Source organism: Pezoporus occidentalis, unplaced genomic scaffold (genome assembly GCF_034315485.1).
Source record: "Pezoporus occidentalis ecotype Australia unplaced genomic scaffold, CSIRO_AGI_Poc_V1 ctg77, whole genome shotgun sequence".
NCBI classification, from domain to species: Eukaryota; Metazoa; Chordata; class Aves; order Psittaciformes; family Psittacidae; genus Pezoporus; species Pezoporus occidentalis.
In genome coordinates this window covers 3624424-3632179 of record NW_026916126.1, presented here as the reverse complement: position 1 = coordinate 3632179, position 7756 = coordinate 3624424, and the positions used below count along the sequence as shown (strand labels likewise).

The 7756-nt window shown below is 40.1% G+C and overlaps 1 long non-coding RNA gene across 1 annotated transcript; it reads right to left on the bottom strand.

Annotated features, from left to right (window-relative positions):
• Positions 1–1244: 1244 nt before the first annotated feature.
• On the bottom strand, positions 1245–7374 carry LOC134155383 (uncharacterized). The gene is made up of 2 exons (XR_009961531.1): positions 5664–7374; positions 1245–1463 (listed from the first exon to the last, which is right to left on the bottom strand). It is a non-coding gene; the product is annotated as an uncharacterized LOC134155383 (long non-coding RNA).
• Between the last annotated feature and the right edge of the window lie 382 nt (positions 7375–7756).

The window sequence follows — 7756 nt, the reverse complement described above, 5'->3', positions numbered from 1 at the left end:
AAGTCAGATTCCATTTTTTGTGGCAACCTATTCACAAGTGCACGCCTGAGAGAAAGAGTAAGAATATTAACACTCAGCTCTGTTGCTTGAATCAATCAAGAAACTGGTGCATAGGCATCATCTTTTACAGTACCCTAGACTAGGCAAGAAAAAGGAACCCACGAATCTTGTGTTCCAGGCAGGGCACTGGAAAGCAACAGCATCTAACAGCTAATGACCTCCCCTGCCATCTTGTCGTCTTTACCACTCTGCCTCAACATTTCCCTTTCTTGTGTTGACAGCAAGTCTGGCCCTATTTCTTTCTTGCCTGTTTTGCTGTTTATACTTGACACATGAATCAGAATGGTGACCAAACGTCACTTACCCATCCTCCTCTGCTGCATGGTCCTTAGGAGCCTGCCAGGGTGTTGGACAAACATGAGAGGGTCTACTTTATCCATTCATCCATCCTTCAATTGAAATCAATGGGACTGCCTGGTGCATTTAAGTTTAGATGTTCTAATACATAGTAGTATGCAAAATACACTCACATACCCAGTCTTTCTTCAAGCTTATGTTTTCTATATTTAAAGAGGCTTAGCTCCCTTTATTTTTACCCTATTTTCTGCCCCTGTCTGCCAAACTGAAGACACATCCACAACCAAGTAAGTTAACATTCCCCAACATACAGTTTGGGTTGAGACAGAACAAAAGAAATAACTTCTTCCAAGTGGTACACAGTGCAGTCCTAGAGACAGAGCAATTAGGCCTACAACTGACAAAAGAAAGTGACTTCGCATCCCAGCTGAAGAGAGCAAATGGAACAAGATGTAATGCAAGAATGACACAGCTGGAAACAAAACAAAGACATGCCATTTTTCATAATAATGCAGATGTTAAGATATTCAAAATATTTTTAGCATGTACTGGGGAACACAAAAAAGAAAAGCCCTATTGGGAATAGCAGTCCAGATCTACATTGTTCCCCTGTTTTTCATGAAGTATACAATAGTGTGATTCCTTCCCTTTCTATGAATTTAAACACTTAGCTCTGACACAAATTTGTAATTTTTCCAGAAAAATATAAGCATGTTCACTATTTTTAAATATATTCTACAGAATTTTACCTGAAGCAACCTGTTCAACTCTCGACAGTGGTTTTATGCTTTCAGATGCCTTAATAGTTTGAAGATGGATCTCCTCTCAGTAATTCTGAATTCTAGTATTTTGCACACTTAAGTCTCAAAAACTCAAAGTAACATAACTCAAAGTTTGCATCATTTATTTTTAGGTCAATTTAACACTGCAGGAGTTGATCATGTGTATTCACTCCATTGTTTGTTATCATCTTTTTCCACTGCCCTCTGCTCCAGAAACTGAGTTTATCTACAGCTGGGAAATCTTCACATCCTTCAGTTGCTGAGAAAGTTAACTGCTCCTTCTCTGTTACATTTGACCAGGCCTTCTGCATACACACTAATAAACTATACACTAAAAGACAACGACCAGTTATACCATGACAGTAGTTCTGCAGTCCCAAGCCATACCAGATTGTAAGAACTTGCGCCTTGCTTACTGTCACTCTGGGCCATCCCTCCTGAACATGCCTTGCATGATGGACCCCTGCTGTGCATTTGCCTTTGTCCCTTCCCAGCTCCCAATGACAAGATCAGTTTCATGCTTTGCAACTCTGTTCCCTTTTCCCAAAGGGCAAAACCAAAGCACAAATGCAGCATGGCAGGGGGATGTGAACTCCCCTACCCATCAAAAAATGGTCTGCTAGGGTAAGCAACTTGATATCCCAGGGGGACAAATAAAGGAGTCCCAGTATTCCCACTATAAGTTGATTCTCCAGTTTTCAGCACTTCCTCAAGAACTAGAGTCTATGGCCACCTAACAAACTGGACTAGCTGAGGAGCCCAGACAATGCTCCCAGCCTCTCCAAACTCCACTCCACACTCAAGAGATGTGACAGCATGGCACTGTCAAATACCACAATGTTATGCTTCCTGCCCCAGCCCTGCACACATCTTGTGAGACCCCAACAGCATCACCCTTTATTTGCCTATGGGGGCTCTGTACATCATAGCAGTGCAAATTCACAAGAGCACAACACAGCCTGTGCAAATCCTGGATGCTCCCTTCAAAGCATCAGACTTCCCAAACATACATTATATACACAGTCTGTATCCTTATCGACCCTCTGAGATGGGAAGACAACTGCCAGAAAATGGGCAATTATTCATTAGGTAATTCACACTGCTCGTAAGCAAGCTTCAGTTATCCCCAGCAACAACTCACACACAGGTAAGAAACGGACCCACACAAACTGTATTATGCTGGTGGTGACAACCCATACACAGGCATAGTGTTTTCCTGAGGAGCAATACACAGAGTGACAACAGAGGGGCTGCAGGGAAAACAGCAGCAGCAGCAACAGGTATCAGCTATCTCTGAATCCATGGTCTACACTGAAGAAGCCTCTGGGAGAAAGGGTTACATGAAGAATCCTGTCAAGCCACATACAGACTTCAGCAGCTGAGCAGCCCTAGTTTAGTTTATATTGGATAGGGATACCAAATGCATTTTTGTATGAAAAAGGTCTTCAGGCTGAAGCTCTACAGCCCTTTTTTCTGGGAGCATTACTTGCTACAGGCAACCACCACACACCAGGAATACTTGGTGGCTTCCAAAGCCAATCATTATTGCAACATGTAAGAGGCTGAAAAAAAGTTTTAAGTGTAGTGTCCCAGCATCTAAAGGGGGCCTACAAGTAATCTGGAGAGGGATTTTTGCAAGAGCATGTAGTGATATGACAAGGGGGAATGGCTTTAAACCGAAAAAGAGTAGATTTAAGGTAGATATATAAGGGGAAAAATCTTTACTGTGAGGGTGGTGGGACACTGTAACAGGCTGCCCAGAGAAGCTGTAGACGTCCCATCCCTGGCCGTGTTCAAGGCCAGGCTGGAAGAAGCTTTGAGCAACCTGTTCTAGTGGGAGGTGTCCTTGCCCATGGCAGGGGGGTTGGAACTGAATGAGCTTTAAGGTCCCTTCCAATCCAAACCATTCTATGATTCTATGACTTCTAAGCAGCAATGAGCAGGCTTTGAAAGGCTCCAGAAAGTTGTTCTATAAATATAGAGCATAACCTTGATTTAGTACAAGGTGCCAGACACTATGGAGTTACTTCATAAGACAGCATCCCAAAATGTAGCTGATGTATCAGATATGAACAGAAGGCATGAAATGTCAGAGGCATTTTAACTCTCCCCCTCCCACAGTCAGGAATCTGACAACTGCAAGCTATGAGGCAAAATGGGGCCTGAACGCCAAGCACTGCAGCTCTCATCCCTTCAGAGTCTCCAGATAAACCAGCTTTTGCAGTCAACCAGCCAGGTTAGTACCTGCACCGTTTAACAAAGGCACCCCAGATACATGACTGCAGGTGGTCAAGGTCACAGAAGAAAGCAACAGTAGCCTGTATGGGTGTCCCCTAGCATAAGGAGAAAAAAAAAAAAAAATTCTAACTTAACAGAAAAATGGAACTGGATTGTGAAGGGGCAAGCTGGGAATAGAACAGGGGAGTTCCCAAGAGCTCCCAGAGTTTGTAGAAAAGAAAAACAAAAGTAAAATTTTTCTAGTTTTTTCCTACATAAGAGGAAAGTACAGTTTGACAAGTGCAAAGTGTAATGTTAAATGACATGTAGGTGACTCATTTTTAAATTATTACAAAATGCAAGGAGTTAGAGAAGCCAGTTTAGGACAGTTCTTACTCTTAAGGCTCACACAGTAGAATTGAGTCTAGAAGAGTGCTAGACAACTCAAATATGTAAGCAGACTTATCTCCAGCCAGGCCTGGTACTTCCCCAAATTCTCAGCTGCATACACATAGAACACAAGGCAAACTGTAATGCAAATGCAAGGTCATACTCCTAAGAACAGGGAAAGCTGGTGCACATCTGAAACCTGGGACCATAACCTGGATGGCAGCTACTTTCATGGAGGTGTTATATCACTGACAAAATCACTTAACATGCACCTTGCAGGCAGTGTTATGGCAAAAAAAGGTTTAGGGCAATCCCTGGACACCTAACAGAAACAAGCTTGCCTTTTTCTGTGTATGGTGAGATCAATATTAGAATACATAGACACTAGAACTATATGTAGAAGGTGCTAAAAAACAGTGCCCAAGTGATTTAAGGGATAAAAACCAAATTGTCTTCAAGTGAGACTTAGGGATTTAAGTCTGTATAAATTATCAGTTAGGACGATTTATTTGAACAGAGTACCAGGCTAAGTGATGGATTCTCCATCATCCCCTTAAGTCTTTGCAAGATACTGAACACAGCAGAATCATTGCTGTGCACATTGCAGTGTCCTTTGATATGCAGGAGGTTTTAAAAGATAGCATGAGGATATTTCTGGCCTTGAAAAAAGGATTCTGAAGGCTGTGCTAAAACTGAAGACTGAAATCTAAAGAAAAAAAATAACATTTTAAACAAATAATGTATTTCCTATTTGAAGAAAACAACTTCTAAAGACCAAGCATTAAGAGTGGCAAAGCACAAGGATTTCCAAATGCCAGGTTATCATGACAGATAGTAATTTAATTTCTATGAAATATTTTGTGCTCATTCTGTAATTGGGGAAAATTCATGTGAATGTCAGTCTCACCTCCTACCAATTATGACCAAAATGTTGCCTTTTACTTCCCATCAGTGACACATGAGTACTGGCACTTTTATTTCAAAATTTGTATGCAAGGACAAAGTGAACATATTAGTAAAAGGTTGTGGTTAGTTAGGTAAACTCCCCATGGTAAATTTAGTTATTTCCTGATCTCACAGCTTAGTAAGACAGGAAAGTCTTCTGTCAGTCTCTACCTTCTTCTCAACATACAGCAACTCATTTCAAACTAAGAAGCAATACAAAAAGTTCCCCTTTTGCAATAAGGTAATTAATCACTGTCTGTTAACATCCTTTCCTACTTTTGTGTCACTTTTTAAAGGAATTCCCGATGCTCTTCTTCCAAACATAGATACTAGGTGTAGTGTTAAGCATCAAATAAATGATTTCATTTTATGCCTCACAAGGTAATGATTCTCTGCAAGTCTTCGCATACTTCTTCCACCCTCAATCCCCTCCCAGTATGTGTAGAAAAAATAACATAGAAAAGGAAAACATAAAAAAGAAAATTAAAATACATGTAGAAATGTGGGGGCAGGGGGGTGGGGGGAGAGGAATCAGTAAAAGATTAGCAAGGTCAAGAACTGCAAACGTAATACCCATTCACATTAAAATTTGTTAATGCAATTAAGTTAACCATACAGGTTTCTACATGAATTACATGAGATATAAGTAACAGAAACATTACAGCTAAATTCCAAACTTACATTTGTAAAATACAGAAGTATATACATTTGAGGTAAACTTCCTAAATGAGATTAGGTAGACTAATAAGCCAATATGATGAGGAAGAGAAAATAAATTAATTAAGAGAACGAAAAAGAGCACACAGCCAAGGCTTCATGTATCTGGTGTCTCCCTTATTCTACAAAAAAGCTGTTTTAGAGCAGAGACACCATTTTCTTCTAGAAGTGCCAAAATATATGCAGTGTGAAGTATCCTGTATATCCTTAGGAGCAAACAAGATTTATTGATTTAATAATAGGCTGGAAGCAGACATCAAGCAGACTCTTAGGAGTAAGGCTTCCAAGGTCTCAAAGGTAGCTTTGTCTCCATAGAAGTCTCAACTTTTTCCAGAACCAGAACAAAGATGGAGACATACCACAAGAACAAAATTTCCCAAGTTAAAATGAATTCATTAGGGAGAAGTTTGTAATAGCACCACACAATATTTTAGCCACATACCAGCTTCAAAAGTCTGTTTAATTCAGGTAAGACAGAAATAGTTTTCTACATGGCAAAGCAGGACAGATTTCAGAACTATAATGAAAATTGATGACTATATTATGAAGCCAATGACACCAGCCACCAAGTATTTGCAGCCCCGTTACATGAGGGGCACCCTGAGAAAATACCAGCTAAACTCTTTGGGTTCTCTGATTTGGAGCAGTCACTGAAAACAGAAACAACTCAAGCACTGCAACACTTGTATGGTGTATTTTGTATCAAGTGTACACAGTTTAAGCCAACATAAACAGGACCTGCAACCTAACAAGGCTGCATAATTCTCAATCATTCATCTTACTTCTCCTCTCCTGATATATCCAGCCACCATAGGCAGGGAGATGCAGCTCTTCACCAGCTGCCATTAAATCCAGCCTTGCTGCAACTACAAGAATCAGAAAGGAGCTTCTGCCCTTTACTTAAAGCATTGCAAGAGCAGCAGAAGGGATGCTGCAGCTGGCACCATCTGCAAAAGCTGTGGCTTTCTCTGGAGGGAAATTCAGAAAAGAAAAAAAAGCCTAACTTCGAAATTCAGAATTGCCCTAGAAACCCCAATCATTTTCCATTAGCCAGGCAGGAAACACAGTCAGTATTCCCACAAGACTAAAGACAGCCTTTGTGAATGCCCCACCAAAGTCATCAAAGCTAATGCCCTTCAACTAATACTCCAGCAGAAAATAATGCTGCCTAGAAGAGGGGGAAAAAAAGTCCTGCCTGACAAAGTGGAAGCATAAAAAGAATTTATGAGAGGGGGAGGAAAAGGATGATAATAATGAACATTTCAGTAAACAGGCTTGAGAGAGATTAACATGCAGTGTAAATAAAAAAATCACAGTAAAGTGACTGCTTGGAAGAGAAAAACATGCTAAGTTTTCAAAGTGTCATGTAGGCCAAATGTCTTTATTAACAGAGCTGGTGGAAAACTTGGGTGACTAAATGGTAACCATGTAACTAGCTTGTAAAAGAAGAGAAACTTCTATAAAGGTCTTACAGTAATACAGGCTGGAAGGGGAAAAGGTAAAAGAACATCTGAGGCAACTGGAGCAGGCAACAAAAACATCTATAAACTTTAACAACAAGACAACAGCATTTCTTTCATCACGCAACCAAGAAAAGATGCAACTGCCGCTTAAGGAAAATCCTGTGCTATTTCAGAAATGTTTGGTCTAAGAGACAAACTTTTTATCAGTTCTGATGAACTTCTGTTTAAAATACCATAAGGGGGTTGAAGATCCATAGCATTTTCTGAATAAAATATTTCCGGGTTCAAATGTAGGCAATTAGATGGACGTATTTTGACAGAGCATGACCACTGAGAAATAACAGGAAATACCCCTCAGTGAGCAAGTACTAGTCAAAATTCTGATGAAAACCAGGAATCCTGTGTAGCAAGATCCATTCGACAAAATGATTGTTAAAAGGACCTTTTCAATAGTATCTGTTTTGCTATTCAGCCATTATGTCTTTTGCCTGGGCTATCTTTTTCTTTTGTTGTTGTTTTTTGGGTTTTGTTGTTGTTGTTCTTGGTTTTTGTTTTTTTTGGGGGGGGGGAAGTGTTTTTTTGTTGGGTTGTTTTGGGGTTTTTTTTTTGGGGGGTGGGGAGAGTGGTTTATTTCCTAGACATTTTGATATATTTTTGTCACAACCTCTGACTGCATTAAATGTAACATCATGGACATGAAATTTAGGCGCACTTTCCTCTTTCCCTCTGAACAACTTGACCACTACCGCTTAGCTTCAAAATTCTTCCCTGAGTGCCACTGCTCACTAAGTTACTTAATGCCTATGATTTTGGTAACACGTACATGGTTTTCTTTCTAAAACTTCATTTTTACATCATACCATTTCCCAAAAGCCTCACAGCTAA